This window comes from Emys orbicularis, chromosome 1, assembly GCF_028017835.1.
Source record: "Emys orbicularis isolate rEmyOrb1 chromosome 1, rEmyOrb1.hap1, whole genome shotgun sequence".
In the NCBI taxonomy this organism is placed as follows: domain Eukaryota; kingdom Metazoa; phylum Chordata; order Testudines; family Emydidae; genus Emys; species Emys orbicularis.
Window position 1 is genome coordinate 194,018,807 of NC_088683.1, and position 19,570 is coordinate 194,038,376.

The 19,570-nt window shown below is 40.0% G+C and overlaps 1 protein-coding gene across 1 annotated transcript in view; it reads left to right on the plus strand.

Annotated features, from left to right (window-relative positions):
* Positions 1 to 19,570, plus strand: part of NCAM2 (neural cell adhesion molecule 2) — a 272,786-nt gene that overhangs the window by 56,097 nt on the left and 197,119 nt on the right. The gene's annotated exons all lie outside the window — the stretch shown is intronic.

Genomic DNA, 19,570 nt, shown 5'->3' on the forward strand with positions numbered 1-19,570 from the left:
ATGCTTGACACACTGCACATAAAAGGTCAAAAGAAATGGGATTCAAGAGGGTTGTACAATTGCCTTTTGCTTTTACCATTGAATGTCCCTCTTACTTCATTCATTGCTCATCTGGACAATATTTGATGGGGCAGAGATTAAGTCACCGGCTTGGAAACTTGGCTATTCAGTTTGGAGTTTACTTATACCTTCCCCAACTCACTTGTATTTGAACCTTATTACAGTGGCATGGTGGAAATTTCATAATCAATGGTGTGTCCTCTCTGTATCTGTTTACATTTACATTTACATTTAGATTGTATCCTGAAAAAGGAGTTTATTTTTTAAAAAGAGCTTTTATAGATACGTTACTTGTAACATTATGATCAACAATTCTGACCTGCATAGCATAGACTATAAAATGTCTACAATAATTCCTGCATTGAGCCCAATAATTTATTGTTCATCTTTATGGGTAGTATTTATTTAGTCTGTTCAGGGAGCTACCTGCACTGTAAGTGAGGTGAGCCTACCCTGTCACTGATCTTTATTGGCTAAAAACTAATATTGGAATACATTGCAACAATGCATATTATGACTTTACTTCAAAAGTTCTAATTCCTTTGAAAAATATTACCACATATAAATAAATAGAGGACACTTATGTGATTGTCACTAGTTTTAAATTTAGCACATTTTTTGGCCTAGACTGCTGTGGTATAATCACTAGCTTAGCTTTAAGCACATCAGCTCCACATTCACAAACTGTGGACACAAGTATGTATCCCAATTAGATTTCTCTCTCATTGAAAGACTCTAGCTAAATTGTCTCAATTGTCTCGTATTGCTAGCAAGTAGGACATCGTGGCTGTTAGCTAACTTTAAATAAATAAAGCTATTTCCTTCCTTTGGAAATGATAGGAATATAATATCACTAGCCAGTTTAGCCTGTACTAGAAAAGAAATACATTTAGCTACATATTAAAGTCTCTCAATAGACCAGTGGTCGGCAACGTTTGGCACGCGGCTCGCCAGGGTAAGCAGCGGCCAGCACATGCCTCGGCCCGCGCCGCTTCCCGCCGCCCCCATTGGCCCGGGACGGCGAACCGCGGCCAGTGGGGGCCGCGATCGGCCGAACCTGTCGCGTCAGCAGGTAAATAAATTGGCCCGGCCCGCCAGGGTGCTTACCCTGGCGAGCCGCGTGCCGAACATTGCTGACCCCTGCAATAGACAGTATCATTTTTCCATTGGTAATATTTGTCAGACTAGTCATCTGTTTCTCATTAAAAAAAGAATGGAAAGATGCCACCGTTTTTAGCATTTGTTTTCACCAAGTTTATTTGTCAACAAACATGTATAATGAGATTACAGGGCTTCTGGGCTACAAAATCAACCCAATATATGCTAGAATGTGACTCTTGGGCAGTAGTTCTTAACTTGTTCTGCTTGTTCCAGTTCATGCTATTAGATGAGCTAAACGTGAATGAGAAAATAAAGTTTTTCAGTAATGACTCTTATACTATTTCTTCTCAAGAATAGTAAGAAGAAGAATACTGGTGCATGCCATATATTTTTGGTTGTTTCTGGATCTGTTACCCTCCTCTTTGGCAGAATCTAATCTTAAAAAAAAAAAAGTTACTAAGTGGAGTTTTTTAAATTTGATCCACTATTCTGCCATGGATAGAGTTTTGACTGTTGTGCAGTAGTTTTTTTTCTAATCTGATTGAATTATCTCTAATTGAGAATGAATAACTGAGAATAAATTAAAAATATGAAGGTTGCTCAGCATTTTTTATTTAGATGAATCATCTATTTGAAAATAAATATTAAAACTTCTTGTTCAGCATTTGCAATTCAAATCTAGGTCCTAAAAGTTTCATGGGGAAATTTACAACTGTAGATTCCATCAGTAATATTTAGAACTCAGAGTATAAAAATGTTTTAAACTGTGAAACATATTAATATTAAAATTGCCAATAGTGTTGTATGTATATATATATATATATATATATATATATATATATATATATATATATATATATATATATATATATATATAATTTAAAAAAACAATTATTTAACACACTACACAGACACTTATGACCTAATCCAAAGCCAATCGAAGTTAATGTAAAGAACTCATATTGAGCTGAATGGGCTTTGGATAAAGCTCTTGTTTAAGTAGATAAGCCTATATTATTACAAATGTATGACATTAAACATATTTGTGTTCAAACTATCGAAAGTAGTTCTTTAAAATGTTAGAGTTGATAATGAATTTGGTCTTCATAAATAGATTCTTAAGCTGCAAATGTTGTTAAGAGTGCAATATCTAGTTCAGGGGTCGGCAACGTTCGGCACGCGGCTCACCAGGGTAAACACCCTAGCAGGCCGGGCCAGTTTATTTACCTGCTGATGTGGCAGGTTCGGCCGATCGTGGCCCCCACTGGCCACGGTTTGCCGTTCCGGGCCAATGGGGGCGGCGGGAAGCGACGCGGTCCGAGGGATGTGCTGGCCGCAGCTTCCCGCCGCCCCCATTGGCCCGGGACGGCAAACCGTGGCCAGTGGGGGCCGCGATCGGCCGAACCTGCCGCGTCAGCAGGTAAATAAACTGGCCCGGCCCACTAGGGTGCTTACCCTGGCGAGCCGAACGTTGCCGACCCCTGATCTAGTTCCTGAGCCTTTATTGCAAGCTTTTGCTGCCCGTTTTACTCAGTCCAGTTTTGTAATTACAATGCAAAAGCCTTATCAAGTAAGTAGCTTACTCTTGTGATAACTTTTTTATTTTACATTAAAATATTTAATTGTTTTTTTTTCAAAATATATAAATAGACCACTACAATGACTATGAAACAGAATTGATATGTATGTTATACAGTACAATTAAAATATACTGAGAAACCAAATGTGGTCCCTTTTTAACTCCTCAGCTTGTATAGCTGACTAGCCATTCAAGAGGCCCCTTGAAGGTATGTGTGGAAAACCAGTAGAGTGGCCTGTGATGCCCACGAAGCCTGTAGTTTTCCACCTACCCAAGGGGTCTCTTCAGGTGTCATCCCATTAGTGCACTACAGCCGTGGTGGAAGGGTAGCCAGGACAGAATCCAGTCATGACAAGGAAATATAATGGGTATATCCTATATCAGGGATTGGCAACCTCTGGCACGTGGCTCACCAGGGTAAGCACCCTGGTGGGCTGGGCCAGTTTGTTTACCTGCTGCGTTGGCAGGTTCGGCCGATCGCAGCTCCCACTGGCTGCGGTTCGCTGATCCAGGCCAATGGGGGTGGCTGGAAGCCGTGGCCAGCACATCCCTCTCCTGCGCCACTTCCCGCAGCCCCCAATGGCCTGGGACGGCGAACCGCGGCCAGTGGGAGCCGCGATCAGCCGAACCTGCCGACATGGCAAGTAAACAAACTGGCCCAGCCTGCCAGGGGGCTTACCCCTGGCGAGCCACATGCCAGAGGTTGCCGACCCCTGTCCTATATAAACAAACCAACCAAAACTGTACCTGCATTATAGGTGTTGTCATAAATATAAAGGGAAGGGTAACAACCTTCCTGTATACAGTACTATAAAATCCCTCTTGGCCAGGTAACATGGCTGGCACCTGACCAAAAGGACCGATAAGGGGACAAGATACTTTCAAATCTGGGGGAGGAGGGGGAAGGCTTTGTTTTGTCTGTTCTTTGTCTCTCTGTTCTGTGTGCTTGCCGGAGACAGATCAAGAAAGCAAGCAATCCAACTCCATTAGTATTAGTAAGTACTAGTGAAGGAATGTGTTAGCTTACTTTTATTTTGGCTTGTGATTTCCTTTGTCTAAGAGGGAGGTTTATACCTGGTTTTGTAACTTTAAGGTTTTGCCTAGAGGGGAGATCCTCTGTGTTCTTGAGTCTTTTGTTATTCTGTAAAGTACTTACCATCCCGATTTTACAGAGATAATTCTTTTACCTTTTCTTTAATTAAAATTCTTCTTTTAAGAACCTGATTGATTTTTTCATTGTTTTAAGATTCAAGAGTTTGGGTCTATGTTCACCTGTACCAATTGGTGAGGATATATTTTCAAGCCTCCCCAGGAAAGGGGGTGTAGGGGCTTGGGGGATTATTCTCAAGCCTGCCCAAGAAAAGGGGTGTAGGGACTTGGGGGGATATTTGGGGAAGGTAGGACTCCAAGTGGCCCTCCCTAAATGTTTGTTTAAATCACTTGGTGGTGGCAGCGTTACTTAATCCAAGGAATAGAGGAGTTTTTAACCTAAGCTGGTAGAAATAAGCTTAGGGGGTCTTCATGTGGGTCCCGACATCTGTACCCTAAAGTTCAGAGTGGGGAGGGAACCCTGACAGGTGGACTAGAATGCATCATTAGGCTATAAATAAAGGAACATCATTGTTCATGATTAAGTTGTTTTAAGATCTTCTGATAAAATGTGTGCTACAGTAGGTAGGCACAACAGGGGTTATTTAAGAGTGCTTGTGGCAGTCTTAGATATTCCTTGCTTTTGATTTTGTTTGTTTGACAGACTCTGTTATTTCCACACAGTTCTTCATAGCTTTTTAAGGACAGAAGGGAACCATTATAGTTATTTAATCCAACCTCCTGCTAATACAAGCCATAGAATTTCACCCAGTGAATCCTGAATCTAGCCCAACAGCCTGCAGTTGAATTAGAAGATTTTTTTTTGAAGAAAAACATCACATATTTCAAAGAAAGACTCCATTTGATGGAAAATGTATCATATCCCTTGGTAATCTGTTGCCAATGATTAATTGTCCCCATCTTATTTCCAGTTTGAACTTGGCTGACTTGAACTTCTAGCCATTAGATCGAGTTATGTCTTTATCTGCTAAAAGAAAGAGCTCTCTAAAATCAGGTGTCTCCTCTCTTTGTAAATAACTGATCAAGTTGCCTCTTTACCTTCTTTTTAATAGGCTATATAAATGAAGCTTAGTGTAAGGCATATTTTGCAGACAACAAATTATTCTAGTAACTCTTTTCCAAACACTCTACAGTGTTTCAACATCCTTTTTTAAAGAGTGGACACAGAACTGGACACACTATTTCAGTAGTGGTCGCCCCAATGCCATATACAAATACAGTGTCTCCATATTTCAGTTTGATCGTCTCCTCTTTATGCATCCAAGGAACATATTAGCCCCTTTTGCCACATCACCATTCTGGGAGCTCATGTTTCGTTTGTTTAATAAATTTAGCTAAGAGCTCTTTAGACACATACACACAAAAAAGAAGACTCACCAACCTATTACAAAACAATCCTATTTTTATTTACTCACAGAATCTGCCAGATATCACAGACATGGATACAGTACAAACAATATCCCTCAGTCTTGAATTAACTAGCTTAAATATCCTAGCGATTTGTCATTTGAAAACTTATATTTATAGTTAAAGGAGGTTTATTTCCAAAACTGTTTTTAATTTTTTTTTTGTAAATTTGAAATTAAACCATGTTTTATGCATACAAAAAGGATTACATAAAACAGGATTTGGCAGAAATAATGTCACTTTAATATGAAAGGCCTTGAAGATTTAAAATATTTACCCCTCATATTACTGTTATGTTGCATGGTAAAGCAATGGAAAGTGTTCATTCTGTGAAACTGTCAAAGAAGATAAAGATAGTCCCACAGAAGCTGCATACAGTACTCTAAAAAACCCCAAACCCACTTTTATACTTGAGATTTAGCTGAAAGATGCCAAAATTGTATACACTTCTTTTGGGCTTAGGCTGAGGTTAGCTTTGGAACTCTGTGGGATTCAGTGGATCTCATATTGGAGTTGGGACAAGATGTTGGCAAAGTGGAAATTACACCTTTGTTATGGATCAGTCATTGCCTCCTCTATTTGAGGTCAAGACACTGACCTGTTTTCATGATTTGCCCTCAGAGGATAGAAATTTCATGCTCTAATAAGAATATAACATTAGGGATCTATTATCGACCACCTGACCAGGACGGTGATAGTGATGATGAAATGCTAAGGGAAATTAGAGAGGCTATCAAAATTAAGAACTCAGTAATAGTGGGGGATTTCAATTATCCCCATATTGACTGGGAACATTTCCCTTCAGGACGAAATGCAGAGATAAAATTTCTTGATACTTTAAATGACTGCTTCATGGAGCAGCTGGTACGGGAACCCACAAGGGGAGAGGCAACTCTAGATTTAGTCCTGAGTGGAGCGCAGGAGCTGGTCTGAGAGGTAACTATAGCAGGACCGCTTGGAAATAGTGACCATAATACAATAGCATTCAACATCCCTGTGGTGGGAAGAACATCTCAACAGCCCAACACTGTGGCATTTAATTTCAAAAGGGGGAACTATGCAAAAATGAGGGGGTTAGTTAAACAGAAGTTAAAAGGTACAGTGACTAAAGTGAAATCCCTGCAAGCTGCATGGGCGCTTTTTAAAGACACCATAATAGAGGCCCAACTTCAATGTATACCCCAAATTAAGAAACACAGTAAAAGAACTAAAAAAGAGCCACCATGGCTTAACAACCATGTAAAAGAAGCAGTGAGAGAGATAAAAAGACTTCCTTTAAAAAGTGGAAGTCAAATCCTAGTGAGGCAAATAGAAAGGAGCATAAACACTGCCAAATTAAGTGCAAGAATGTAATAAGAAAAGCCAAAGAGGAGTTTGAAGAACGGCTAGCCAAAAACTCCAAAGGTAATAACAAAATGTTTTTTAAGTACATCAGAAGCAGGAAGCCTGCTAAACAACCAGTGGGGCCCCTTGATGATCGAGATACAAAAGGAGCGCTTAAAGACGATAAAGTCATTGCGGAGAAACTAAATGGATTCTTTGCTTCAGTCTTCACGGCTGAGGATGTTAGGGAGATTCCCAAACCTGAGCTGGCTTTTGTAGGTGACAAATCTGAGGAACTGTCACAGATTGAAGTGTCACGAGAGGAGGTTTTGGAATTAATTGATAAACTTAACATTAACAAGTCACCGGGACCAGATGGCATTCACCCAAGAGTTCTGAAAGAACTCAAATGTGAAGTTGCGGAACTGTTAACTAAGGTTTGTAACCTGTCCTTTAAATCAGCTTCTGTACCCAATGACTGGAAGTTAGCTAATGTAACGCCAATATTTAAAAAGGGCTCTAGAGGTGATCACAGCAATTACAGACCGGTAAGTCTAACGTCTGTACCAGGCAAATTAGTCGAAACAATAGTTAAGAATAAAATTGTCCGACACATAGAAAAACATAAACTGTTGAGCAATAGTCAACATGGTTTCTGTAAAGCGAAATCGTGTCTTACTAATCTATTATAATTCTTTGAAGGGGTCAACAAACATGTGGACAAGGGGGATCCAGTGGACATAGTGTACTTAGATTTCCAGAAAGCCTTTGACAAGGTCCCTCACCAAAGGCTCTTATGTAAATTAAGCTGCCATGGGATAAAAGGGAAGGTCCTTTCATGGTTTGAGAACTGGTTAAAAGACAGGGAACAATGGGTAGGAATTAATGGTAAATTCTCAGAATGGAGAGGGGTAACTAGTGGTATTCCCCAAGGGTCAGTCCTCGGACCGATCCTATTCAACTTATTCATAAATTATCTGGAGAAAGGGGTAAACAGTGAGGTGGCAAAGTTTGCAGACGATACTAAACTGCTAAAGATAGTTAAGACCAAAGCAGACTGTGAAGAACTTCAAAAAGATCTCACAAAACTAAGTGATTGGGCAACAAAATGGCAAATGAAATTTAATGTGGATAAATGTAAAGTAATTGCACATTGGAAAAAATAACCCCAACTATACATACAATATGATGGGGGCTAATTTAGCTACAACAAGTCAGGGAAAAGATCTTGGAGTCATCGTGGATAGTTATCTGAAAATGTCCACGCACTGTGCAGAGGCGGTCAAAAAAGCAAACAGGATGTTAGGAATCATTAAAAAGGGGATAGAGAATAAGACTGAGAATATATTATTGCCCTTATATAAATCGATGGTACGCCCTCATCTCGAATACTGCATACAGATGTGGTCTCCTCATCTCAAAAAAGATATACTGGCTCTAGAAAAGGTTCAGAAAAGGGCAACTAAAATGATTAAGGGTTTGGAACGGGTCCCATATGAGGAGAGATTAAAGAGGCTAGGACTCTTCAGCTTGGAAAAGAGGAGACTAAGGGGGGATATGATAGAGGTATATAAAATCATGAGTTATGTGGAGAAAGTGGATAAGGAAAAGTTATTTACTTATTCCCATAATACAAGAACTAGGGGTCATCAAATGAAATTAATAGGCAGCAGGTTTAAAACAAATAAAAGGAAGTTCTTCTTCACGCAGCGCACAGTCAACTTGTGGAACTCCTTACCTGAGGAGGTTATGAAGGCTAGGACTATAACCGAGTTTAAAAGAGAACTGGATAAATTCATGGTGGTTAAGTCCATTAATGGCTATTAGCCAGGACGGGTAAGGAATGATGTCCCTAGCCTCTGTCTGTCAGAGGGTGGAGATGGATGGCAGGAGAGAGATCACTTGATCATTGCCTGTTAGGTTCACTTCCTCTGGGGCACCTGGGATAGGCCACTGTCGGTAGACAGGATACTGGGCTAGATGGACCTTTGGTCTGACCCGGTACGGCCTTTCTTATGTTCTTATATTGTTATGAGTTTGATGGGTCATTGAACTTCCAGGCAACCTGGAGAGGAAGAGGATTGAAATACCACTGATTTTGTTTTGGTAGGACTTGATACAAATCTTTTATCCCCAACTGTCAACATATAGTGGTGCCTGAATGCCTTCTGCGAGATTTGTTCTCATAGATCACCTTACTTTATAAAAGATCTTTGACAAAAGAAGTGATAGAATTATGCTACAGCATTGGTTGCAAATGTTTAATGTTGAGTTAATACAATTGTGATGTAAAGAGTTTTGAAGTTTTATGCTATGCCTATGCAGAAGGTGAGGATAGGTTATGTTGCCTTTACCATCATAGCATCTGTGAAGCACAGTTTCAGCTGGTGCATCGTTTAGTTAATCTGGGTTCCTGACACTCAGTTACTGGATTGCATTTTTTCTCTCTAAAGAGTTTTCCTGCTACATTATACATCATATTGCTCAGAGCTAGACTGAGCAGTCAACTATCAGAAAGGCAAGTCAATATCTTGAGGAGCAAAGGCTGAGTTTATTGTAGCAGTGGTTAATTTGACTGTCTAAGCTTCTGAAAGTTTCAGGAGTGCCCCCATCATGACCTATGAATAGTATCATATCCTTCCTGGCTAGCCAACAGTAGTAGTGGAGTGTGAGTTTATTGATGTTTGAAATAAGCAACAGTTCCTTCTGAGATTGCAGGGTCCTAGTTTCTTTTAAGAAAGCTAGTGTGTGATGTCTGCTCAAAATCGTCTCTTGGTGCTGACAATCTTGCTAACTTTGATATGTCCAAAATGTTTTTTGGGGAAAAAAATCATAGAAAAGATTGTAGCTGGCTGCTCTAGGGTTTCTGTGTCCTCATACTTTCTTAACCCTAGTTAATCATGTTAATGTGACTGGTCAGTGATCTACCTCTAATGTTAGATGAAGATCAAGATCTTTGTGCATTGGTGGTTCTTCTAGGGCCTGTCTGCTCCATACCCACTTGGCTGCACAGCAGCTCGTTGTCGGATTTATAGACCTGTCCCAATCATTGCACACCAGACAGCTCCTTTTCCAGCCTCTAGGCCTCCATTCAGTCATTCCGGACTCTGGCAGCCTCCAGAAATCTTATGAGGTTGAGTTATCTGGGTAGATAACAGTTGAGGGATAACTGATGAGTTTTAACAGAGCTGGCTGAGGTGTTTTCTGGACTGTCAGTGTTGATTTGAAATAAGTCTTGGAACACTGAAGAAATTCCAGAGGACAGTAAGAAAGCTAATGTGCTGACCTTTTAAAAGGGTAAATGAGTAACTATATACCTGTCACCCTGTCATTGAGCTTGGGAAATATAATGGAATGAATGATGGGGGACTTGATTAATAAAGAATTTAAAAAGGGAATATAATTAATGCTAATCAACGTAGGTTTATAAAAAAACAGAGCTTGTCAAATTTGTGGAGAACTGGGAAACATCTGATTTAATTTTATGAATGAAATGTGAGTCAGTTTTCCTTCTTACCCTGCATTGTTGCCCACTGAAAGGGTTAACATATTTCTTGAAATATGATAAGCAATGCAGCAACTGAGAGGAAGTCACCTAATGTGAATGAACTATCAGAAACTAGCTAACTAGGGGCAATTACTGTAAATCCACAGATGCATAAATAAGACTGCAGAAGTAGCACCTCCTTGTGGAAAGTTACATATACTGGTTTTGAGTGGGTTCAGGAGTCCCAGCAGACAAAGAATTGAGAATGCATAAAATGGGAAGATTGCTATAGAGAAGGGTTCACATTCACTCAGCCTTAGAACTGACATGAGACTTTCACCAAGAGGAAATAGTCTTGAAATCATGATTTGAGGACTTCAGTAACTCAACCAGGTGTTATGGGTCTTTTACAGGAATGGGTGGGTGAGGTTCTGTGGCGTACTATGTGCAGGAAGTTGAGACTAGATTATCATGATGGTCCCGTCTGGCCTTAATATCTGTGAGTCTAACCTTGCTGGAAAGGTTGAAAGAATTTGAAATCTACCAGAATCTCCATATAGAAGATGGGTGACATCTGCTAAGGCAGGCATGCATATAAGCTGTTCATTGTTTTCAAGTTATGTTTTATCTTTAATGCTTGTGTTCTAAATAAATACTTTGCTTTATGAAGTCTGGTTGGTCACTGGTAAAACCTGTCATAGCCCTTGGAAGATAACAGGACCACAAGTGCTGGAGTAACCTCAGGCTTGCTAAAGTGATAACAGTGAAGGGCAGGAGAAATTGCAGCCTACATCCCCATTCTAGAGGAAGAGGAATGTTGGTTCCCACCCCAAGAGAGGTGACAACTGGAGGCCAGAGATTTAGTGGGGGTGCTTCCAAGGAAGCCACAAAAGGGTCAGAGATGCAGTGACCCCAAAACTTTGCCAAAACTAACTTGATATTTATTTCTGATGATATTACAGGTTTGGTAGATAAAGGTAATAGTGTAATGTAAGGATTGATTGTAGACCGTATGCTATTTAACATTTTTTATCAATCAGTTGGAAGGAAATAAAATCATTACTGATAAAGTCTGCAGACAACACAAAGATTTGGGAAGTGTTAAATAATAGGTTACTGATACAGACTGCTTAGTAAAGTGGGTGCAACCAAACAATATGCATTTTAATATAGACAAATATAAATGTATGCACTTAGGAACCATGGATATAGGCCATACTTACAGGATATGGGACTTTATCCAGGGAAGCAGTGGCTCTGAAAAAGACTTGGGGGGGTCATGGTAGATATTCAGCTGAACATCAGCTCACTGTGGCCAAAAAGGCTAATGTGATCCTTGGATGACTAAATAGGAATAAACAGGAATAGAGAGGTTATATTACCTATGTATTTGGCATTGATGTGACTGTTATGGAATACGGTGTCCAGTTCTGGTGTTAATCATTCAAGAAGGATGTTGAAAAATTAGACAGTTTGGAGAAGATTAAATGATTGGAAAACATGCCTTGAGGTGAAAGACTTATGGCGCTCAATCTATTTAGCTTATTGAGGGAAAGTTAAGGACTGTTTCATCACTATTTATAAGTGCTAACATGGGGAATACATATTTTGTAATAGAGGGCTCTTCAATCTTGCAGACAAAGGTATAATAAGATCCAGTGACTGGAAGTTGAAGTTAGACAAATTCAGACTTGAAATAAGCCTCCCCCCCTTTTTTTTACAGTAAGAGATGGTTGAGAATTTTTCGACAGAACATTTTTCATTGTAAAATACTGATTTGTTGAAACCAACTTTTTCTAGAAATACAAGTTTCCACAAAAAAATTGTCAGGAAAGGATTGTAAGGTCCAAGATGGAATTTAGAGAGAGAGAAAAAGGCAACCCAGTCCTATGGTTAGGGCACTCACCTGAACTCTGGGAAACCCAAGTTTAAGTCCTGTGCTGCCCAATTTGGAGCAGAGATGTGATCCTGGGTCTCCCACAGCCCAGGTGACTGTGCTGACCACAGAACTGTAGAGTTAATGTGTCTCTCTGTGTCCCAATGAATATTTACACATAGGAATGGCTCCAGCAGGAGACATTGAGACAGACTAGATCAGATAGAGCAGGGACTTGAACCTGAGGCTCCCATACCTCCAGGGAGTTGGGCTATTTTCTGAGGTTTGTGGGTCTCTTTCTTTTCATAAAAAGTTATTTGTTTGGACCAAGCCCTAGTTTATTGTTTATTGTTTGGCCTGATCTCTAAACTTACTTAAATACAAAGTTTACATTTTGTTAATACATTATGCAAATGAATGGATATATCCTGTCTAGTTGAATTTCAAGTTTAGAAATGTCAGCTATTTAATCCTTCTGCTAATGCGCTAAATACACATGAAATGGATGCTGTCAAGTACTTTATGGGTTGTAATATTTCATGTAATGTTTTCAATAAAGTTCTAGAAGCTTGTAAATGACATTTCATTCTCTGTGTTATATGCAGTTTTTCTGTGTTTATGTTGGTCCCAGGATATTGGAGAGACAAGGTGGGTAAAGTACTGTCTTTTATTGGACCAACTTCTGTTGCTGAGAGAAACAAGCTTTCAAACTTACACAAAACTCTTCCTTAGGGTATGTCTACATTACAAAATTAGGTAGACCTACATTATGTTGCCGTACAGCCACCAGAGTAATTAGATTGCTTTTGCCATGTCCACAGTATGCTCCGTGTGTCAGCAGTGCATGTCAGCACCAGGAGCACTTGCACTGATTTAACTGTCAGCATGGGGCATTGTAGGACACCTTCTGAAAGGCAGCAATAGGTGATGTAAGCAATGCAGTGTCTACACTGACATTGTCAACCTAACTACGTCGACCGAAACACTATGCCTCTCAAAAAGATGGAATTATTAAGTCGGCATAGCAGGCAAATTGCATCAGTGGGAGTGACATATTAGTATAGATGCTTACAGAGTTAGGTTGACGTAAGCTGCCTTGTGGTGTAACAGTTAAATATATGGGGACACAGAAGGCTAAAGAACAAAACATAGCTGGGGGAGGTAGGGGCTAGTGGATTATAGATTGTTGTAATAAACCATAAATCCAGTGCGTGTCCAGGGCTTTGGAGCGGAGCCCGGATCTGGAGCGCGGAACAGCTCCGGAGCAGTGGAGCTGCAGGTTTTTGCCTGGAGCTGGAGTGGAGCCGGAGCACAGCTCCAAAGCCCTGGACACAATAAACACCCCCACCAGCTTTTGCCTTGAATATGTTTTAACTGCTTATGATAAACAATCTGTTCCGCCTTGTATTTAGCTGTGACACTCTGTGTATGTCTACACTGCAATTAGACTCCTACGGCTGACCCGCACCAGCTCACTCCAACTCGCCGGGCTCAGGCTAAGGGGCTATTTAATTGCAGTGTATATATTTGGGCTCAGTCTGCAGCACAAGCTCTGGGACCCTTCCACCTCGCAGGACCCTAGAGCCTGGGCTACAGCCCAAACTCAGACCTCGAAACTGCAGTTAAACAGCCCCTTAGCCCAAGCCCCCCAAGCCCAAATCAGCTGGAACAGGCCGCCATGGATTTTTAATTGAAATGTAGACATACCCTCTGAGTACATTTTCCAGACCTGAAGAAGAGCTCTGTGTAAGCTTGAAAGCTTGTCTCTCTCCCCAGCAGAAGTTGCTCCAATAAAAGATATTACCTTACCCACCTTTAATTTCTTTCCCTACAAATATAGGTTTTTCCCCCCCATTTACCCTTCACTGATGATTTTCCCTGTTACACTGACAGAGAATGAAATTAATAGGTTTTAATTTTTAAGCTTTTTTTATGCACCAGCATCTCCTGTCATATCAATAAAGCTTGGAAATGAATGTTAGTTAACTGCTGCTACAGCAAAAAACACAATAACACAAAGTATTGGTTTGTGGACTTCTGTGTAAGCAGCAGCTATTTTATGTTTCAGTGATTTTCATATAGTTTTTCAATAGCTATTGTTTCTTTAACTAAGAATGGATATTGTTTCTGAAAATGCATTCAGTTGTTACAGTCATACAATGAGCATAGGATAGGAGACATGAAGTAGTGTACTGTAAGGTATCACCCAGAAATTTCTGAAATATGTAGCCTTTCAGGGTTTTATCTACTGTAGGAGTCTCTTTTCCAAAATCTGCTTTCACCATGGGAGCTGTGATATAGTGGACCGAGAGCAGCATTGGGAGTGAGGGAACTTGGTTACATTCCTGACTCTGCCACTGTTTTGCTATGTGGCCCTTAGTAAGTCACTTAAACATTTTGTGCATGAGTTACCTTGTTAATAACATATCAATAATTGTTACCTAACCTTTGTGAAATGGTTTGAAATGTAGAATAAAATAGCGCTAGATAAGAGATGAGTGGTCCCTTATTAAGCATTATCTTTGCTTAGTATACTGACTACTTATAAAGCTTGTTCTGTTGTTGTTTAAAAAACCACAGTATAATGGGGAGGAATCTGTCTTTGTTTGAGACCTCCTTGTTGAACCTCATCCTATAAGGTGAATCTGCGCTCTGATACCATCAATGTTTTAGCGGTCCCAGCTTCGTGTTTTGGGTCATTCTATGACCAAGTTTTTATTTCAGTGATCTTTGGATATAGAATTCCCTACCCATGTACATATGCTTATTGCTACATTCCACAAACCTAGCACAGGTGTGTACACAGGTGTGTACATATACACATGGTGAGGAGTTACTCATGATACAAGAGGGTGTCTGAGTAATAAAGTGACATTTAAAACATAGATAAATTAACCTACATTTGAAGAAAAACTCCCTGAAACAGAGACTGGTTACATTCTAGAACAGGGGTCAGCAACGTTTGGCACGCGGCTCGCCAGGGTAAGCACCCTAGTGGGCCGGGCCAGTTTATTTATCTGCTGACGCGGCAGGTTCGGCCGTTCGCGGCCCCCACTGGCCGCAGTTCGCCGTCCCGGGCCAATGGGTGCGGCAGGAAGCGGCGCGGGTGAGGGATGTGCTGGCCGCGGCTTCTCGCCGCCCCCATTGGCCTGGGATGGCGAACCGCAGCCAGTGGGGGCCATGATCGGCCGAACCTGCCACGTCAGCAGGTAAATAAAACTGGCCCGGCCCGCCAGGGTGCTTACCCTGGCGAGCCGCGTGCCAAACGTTGCCAACCCCTGTTCTAGAACATTATTTAAAGGCAAATATTTGCAGCCTCATTCCTTAAAACATTTAAAATTAAATTAGGCAAAGAACTAGAACATGTACTGTGAGGAATTATCTTGCATTGGCCAGAAGGTGGGGCAAGTGACCTAACAGGCTTTTTTAAAATTTCATCTTCAATTTATGTAATTCTCTGGTTCTACAAACCAAGTGCAAGTACTTGCAAGGATGTGACACACATGTCAAAGGTGAGGGAATTAATACTATGAAGTACTCTTTAATTTATTGCTGCTACAGCTTTAACCTACCTCACTGTACATTACAGGCAGCTGATATAATTTATTGTGTTAAGGCCCGCACAGAAAGGATTGTAATACTCAGGCAAAACAGGATGAGTTAAGGATGGAATTACTATCTACAGACAGAGATTCAGCCTTAATACCGGGTACATTTCTGGTGTTCACAGTTCAAGAAGGATTTTGATAAACTGGAGAAGGTTCAGAGAAGAGCCCCAAGAACAATTAAAGGACTGGAAAATATGCTTTGTAGTGACAAACTCAAGGAACTCAATCTATTTAGCTTAACAAAGAGAAGGTGAAGGGGTGACTTGATCAGTCAATAAGTACCTATACAGGAAACAGAAATTTGATAATAGAGGACTCTTCAATCTGGCAGACAAAAGTACAAGATTCAATAGGTGGAAATTGAAGCTAGACAAATTCAAACTGGAAATAAGATGTACTTTTTTTAACAGTGAAGGTAATTAACAACTTACCAAGTGTTGTGGTTACCATCACTGGAAAATTTTAAATCAAGATTGATTTTTCTCCTCTAAAAGATAAGCTCTAGTTCAAAGAGGAATTAATTTATAGAAATGTCCTATGGCCTGTCTTATAACAGGAGGTCAGACTAGATGTTTGCAGTGGTCCCTTCTGGTTTTATAATCTATGAAGCTTAATTTATAATTTATTTGGTTTCCCATTACACTGGTCTACAATTTTTGAGAAGTCGTCTGCTTCAGAGATAAAATGTGCTATTTATTATGTATTTTGATGTGCTGAATTCAAATATGACAATTAAAACAACTGATTGGCTACTGTTTCTAAGATATTTAAGTTTTTACATTTTATGTCTATGTATATTGTGTAGATGATAGAGTTTTAATCATAAATTGTAAACCTAGGTCTTTTCATGTGTTTATGGTTGCTTTACATGATAATATTTCACCTGTCCTGTTTATGTAACACTTTAAAAATCAGCAAAAGGGTGATATAAATAAAATTTATTATGAAACAAAAGGCAAAAAACTATTCTGTACATAGTTTAGTCCTATTCAGTGTTTACTCGGCGCTTCTTGGCTTGTCTCTTGTATTCATTAAATGGAGCATCTCTTGTCACTGTCCAGCAATAGTCTGCAAGCATTGATGGGCTCCATTTGCCCTGATAGCGTTTCTCCATTGTTGCAATGTCCTGGTGAAATCGCTCACCGTGCTCGTCGCTCACTGCTCTGCAGTTCGGTGGAAAAAAATCTAGATGAGAGTGCAAAAAATGTATCTTTAGTGACATGTTGCAACCAAGGCTTTCGTATGCCTTGAGGAGGTTTTCCACCAACAACTGGTAGTTGTCTGCCTTGTTGTTTCCGAGAAAATTTATTGCCACTAACTGGAAGACTTTCCATGCCGTCTTTTCCTTGCCACGCAGTGCATGGTCAAATGCATCATCTCGAAGAAGTTCACGAATCTGAGGACCAACAAAGACACCTGCCTTTATCTTAGCTTCACTTAACCTTGGAAATTTTCCACGGAGGTACTTGAAAGCTGCTTGTGTTTTGTCAATGGCCTTGACAAAGTTCTTCATCAGACCCAGCTTGATGTGTAAGGGTGGTAACAAAATCTTCCTTGATTCAACAAGTGGTGGATGCTGAACACTTTTCCTCCCAGGCTCCAATGACTGTCGGAGTGGCCAATCTTTCTTGATGTAGTGGGAATCTCTTGCACGACTATCCCATTCGCAGAGAAAACAGCAGTACTTTGTGTATCCAGTCTGCAGACCAAGCAAGAGAGCAACAACCTTCAAATCGCCACAAAGCTGCCACTGATGTTGGTCATAGTTTATGCACCTCAAAAGTTGTTTCATGTTGTCATAGGTTTCCTTCATATGGACTGCATGACCAACTGGAATGGATGGCAAAACATTGCCATTATGCAGTAAAACAGCTTTAAGACTCATCTTCGATGAATCAATGAACAGTCTCCACTCATCTGGATCGTGAACGATGTTGAGGGCTGCCATCACACCATCGATGTTGTTGCAGGCTACAAGATCACCTTCCATGAAGAAGAATGGGACAAGATCCTTTAGACGGTCACGAAACATGGAAACCCTAACATCACCTGCCAGGAGATTCCACTGCTGTAGTCTGGAGCCCAACAGCTCTGCCTTACTCTTGGGTAGTTCCAAATCCCTGACAAGGTCCTTCAGTTCACCTTGTGTTATGAGGTGTGGTTCAGAGGAGGAGGATGGGAGAAAATGTGGGTCCTGTGACATTGATGGTTCAGGACCAGAAGTTTCATCCTCTTCCTCGTCTGACTCAAGTGAGAATGATTCTGGTGCATCAGGAACCGGCAGTCCTTCTGCGTGGGGTACTGGGCGTATAGATGATGGAATGTTTGGATAATGCACAGTCCACTTTTTCTTCTTTGACACACCTTTCCCAACTGGAGGCACCATGCAGAGGTAATAATTGCTGGTATGATCTGTTGGCTCTCTCCAAATCATTGGCACTGCAAAAGGCATAGATTTCCTTTTCCTGTTCAACCACTGGCGAAGATTTGTTGCACAAGTGTTGCAGCATATGTGTGGGGCCCACCTCTTGTCCTGATCTCCAATTTTGCAGCCAAAATAAAGGTGATAGGCTTTCTTAACCATAGTGGTTATACTGCGCTTTTGTGATGCAAAAGTCACTTCACCACAAACATAGCAGAAGTTATCTGCACTGTTCACACAAGTACGAGGCATCTCTGCTCACTTTGGCTAAACAGAAATGTGTCCCCTTGCAAAATCAAACACTGACAAATAAGAGCATGACACTGTATGATTTCTAGAGCTGATATAGGGCAATTTGTTCAGCAGAGTGATGTAAGCTTCGTTATGATTGCATCATCCATGACTTCTAGGAATAACAGGATGCAATTCATATAATGTATGACGCAATACCAGCTTCAGATTGCATCATTCATTGTTTTGCCTAAAAAGCAAGTACTGTCCAAACCCAGTCATAGATTTATTCGTAGATCCAGTCAAAGATGTATTTTAGTCATTTCTGGTTTAAATTGAGATCCCTTCCCTTTATAACTCACTTATTCTCCGCCATTCCCAAGTCAAGGGTCGTATATACTGACCCAATAGCATATCTTGAAAACTAGAGCCAATCAACAATTTTAAGCATCATTTTCGTTCTCAGTGACCCAGAATTAGTACAGTTTGACTACATTTATTTCAGAAGCATTTTGGCTGTAGAGCAGTGTTATTTATCATAATCTTAATATTTCTTTGAACATAACATTCACTTTTTATAGTAATAAAAAAGAGGAAATCTTTAGTGTAGAAGTTTGTATTAAACAAAACATAATAGCCCAATAATATTGCTATGAATATGTGTAGACTAATTTTATGTGAAGGAGTATTGTTTAACCAATATATTTCAGTAGCCCCATTTGGAGTTCTGGTCTGTTGATCAAATACATATTTTTAATGTCTGTTAATTTTGGAAACATGCAAATGCATAAGCAGAAACTATAATGACTCTGTTTATGAGCTTTTATACTTTAGAAAGTAAACAGTAGTTTATTATGTGTGTTGATTCTGAAAACATATTTCCAGTATGAAATATATCCAGTTACTTAGGTCCAGATGTTCCAACACTTATTTTGAGTAGTATCTTACAGGTTCCAACTAACTTCAATAAGACTATGCATATTGTAAGTGTCTACTCAATGTGAGTTATAGCAGAATCTGGTCCTTAAAATTATTGTAGATATTTGATATGCTCAACTGAAATAACTCTGAGACTCATGGAAATTCTGTGTTCAAGAATTAACTTATTCAACAAAAGTACTCTGCTCACATTGTGAACATTTCTGATTTTTTTTTAAATTACTGCATATACACTGAACATTAAAAATTGTCACTATTTTTGGCTATTTTATTTGTTAAAATACCCAAAGGAATCAAACCGTATTACAGAGGAGTCATTTACCAAAGTGGGGGGCAAAAGTGTTTCTTAAACTTTTTTTTTGCTTTAGCAACACTCATGTAATTTACATTTGAACAAACACATTCTTCTGAGAGTTGTTTGAGTAAC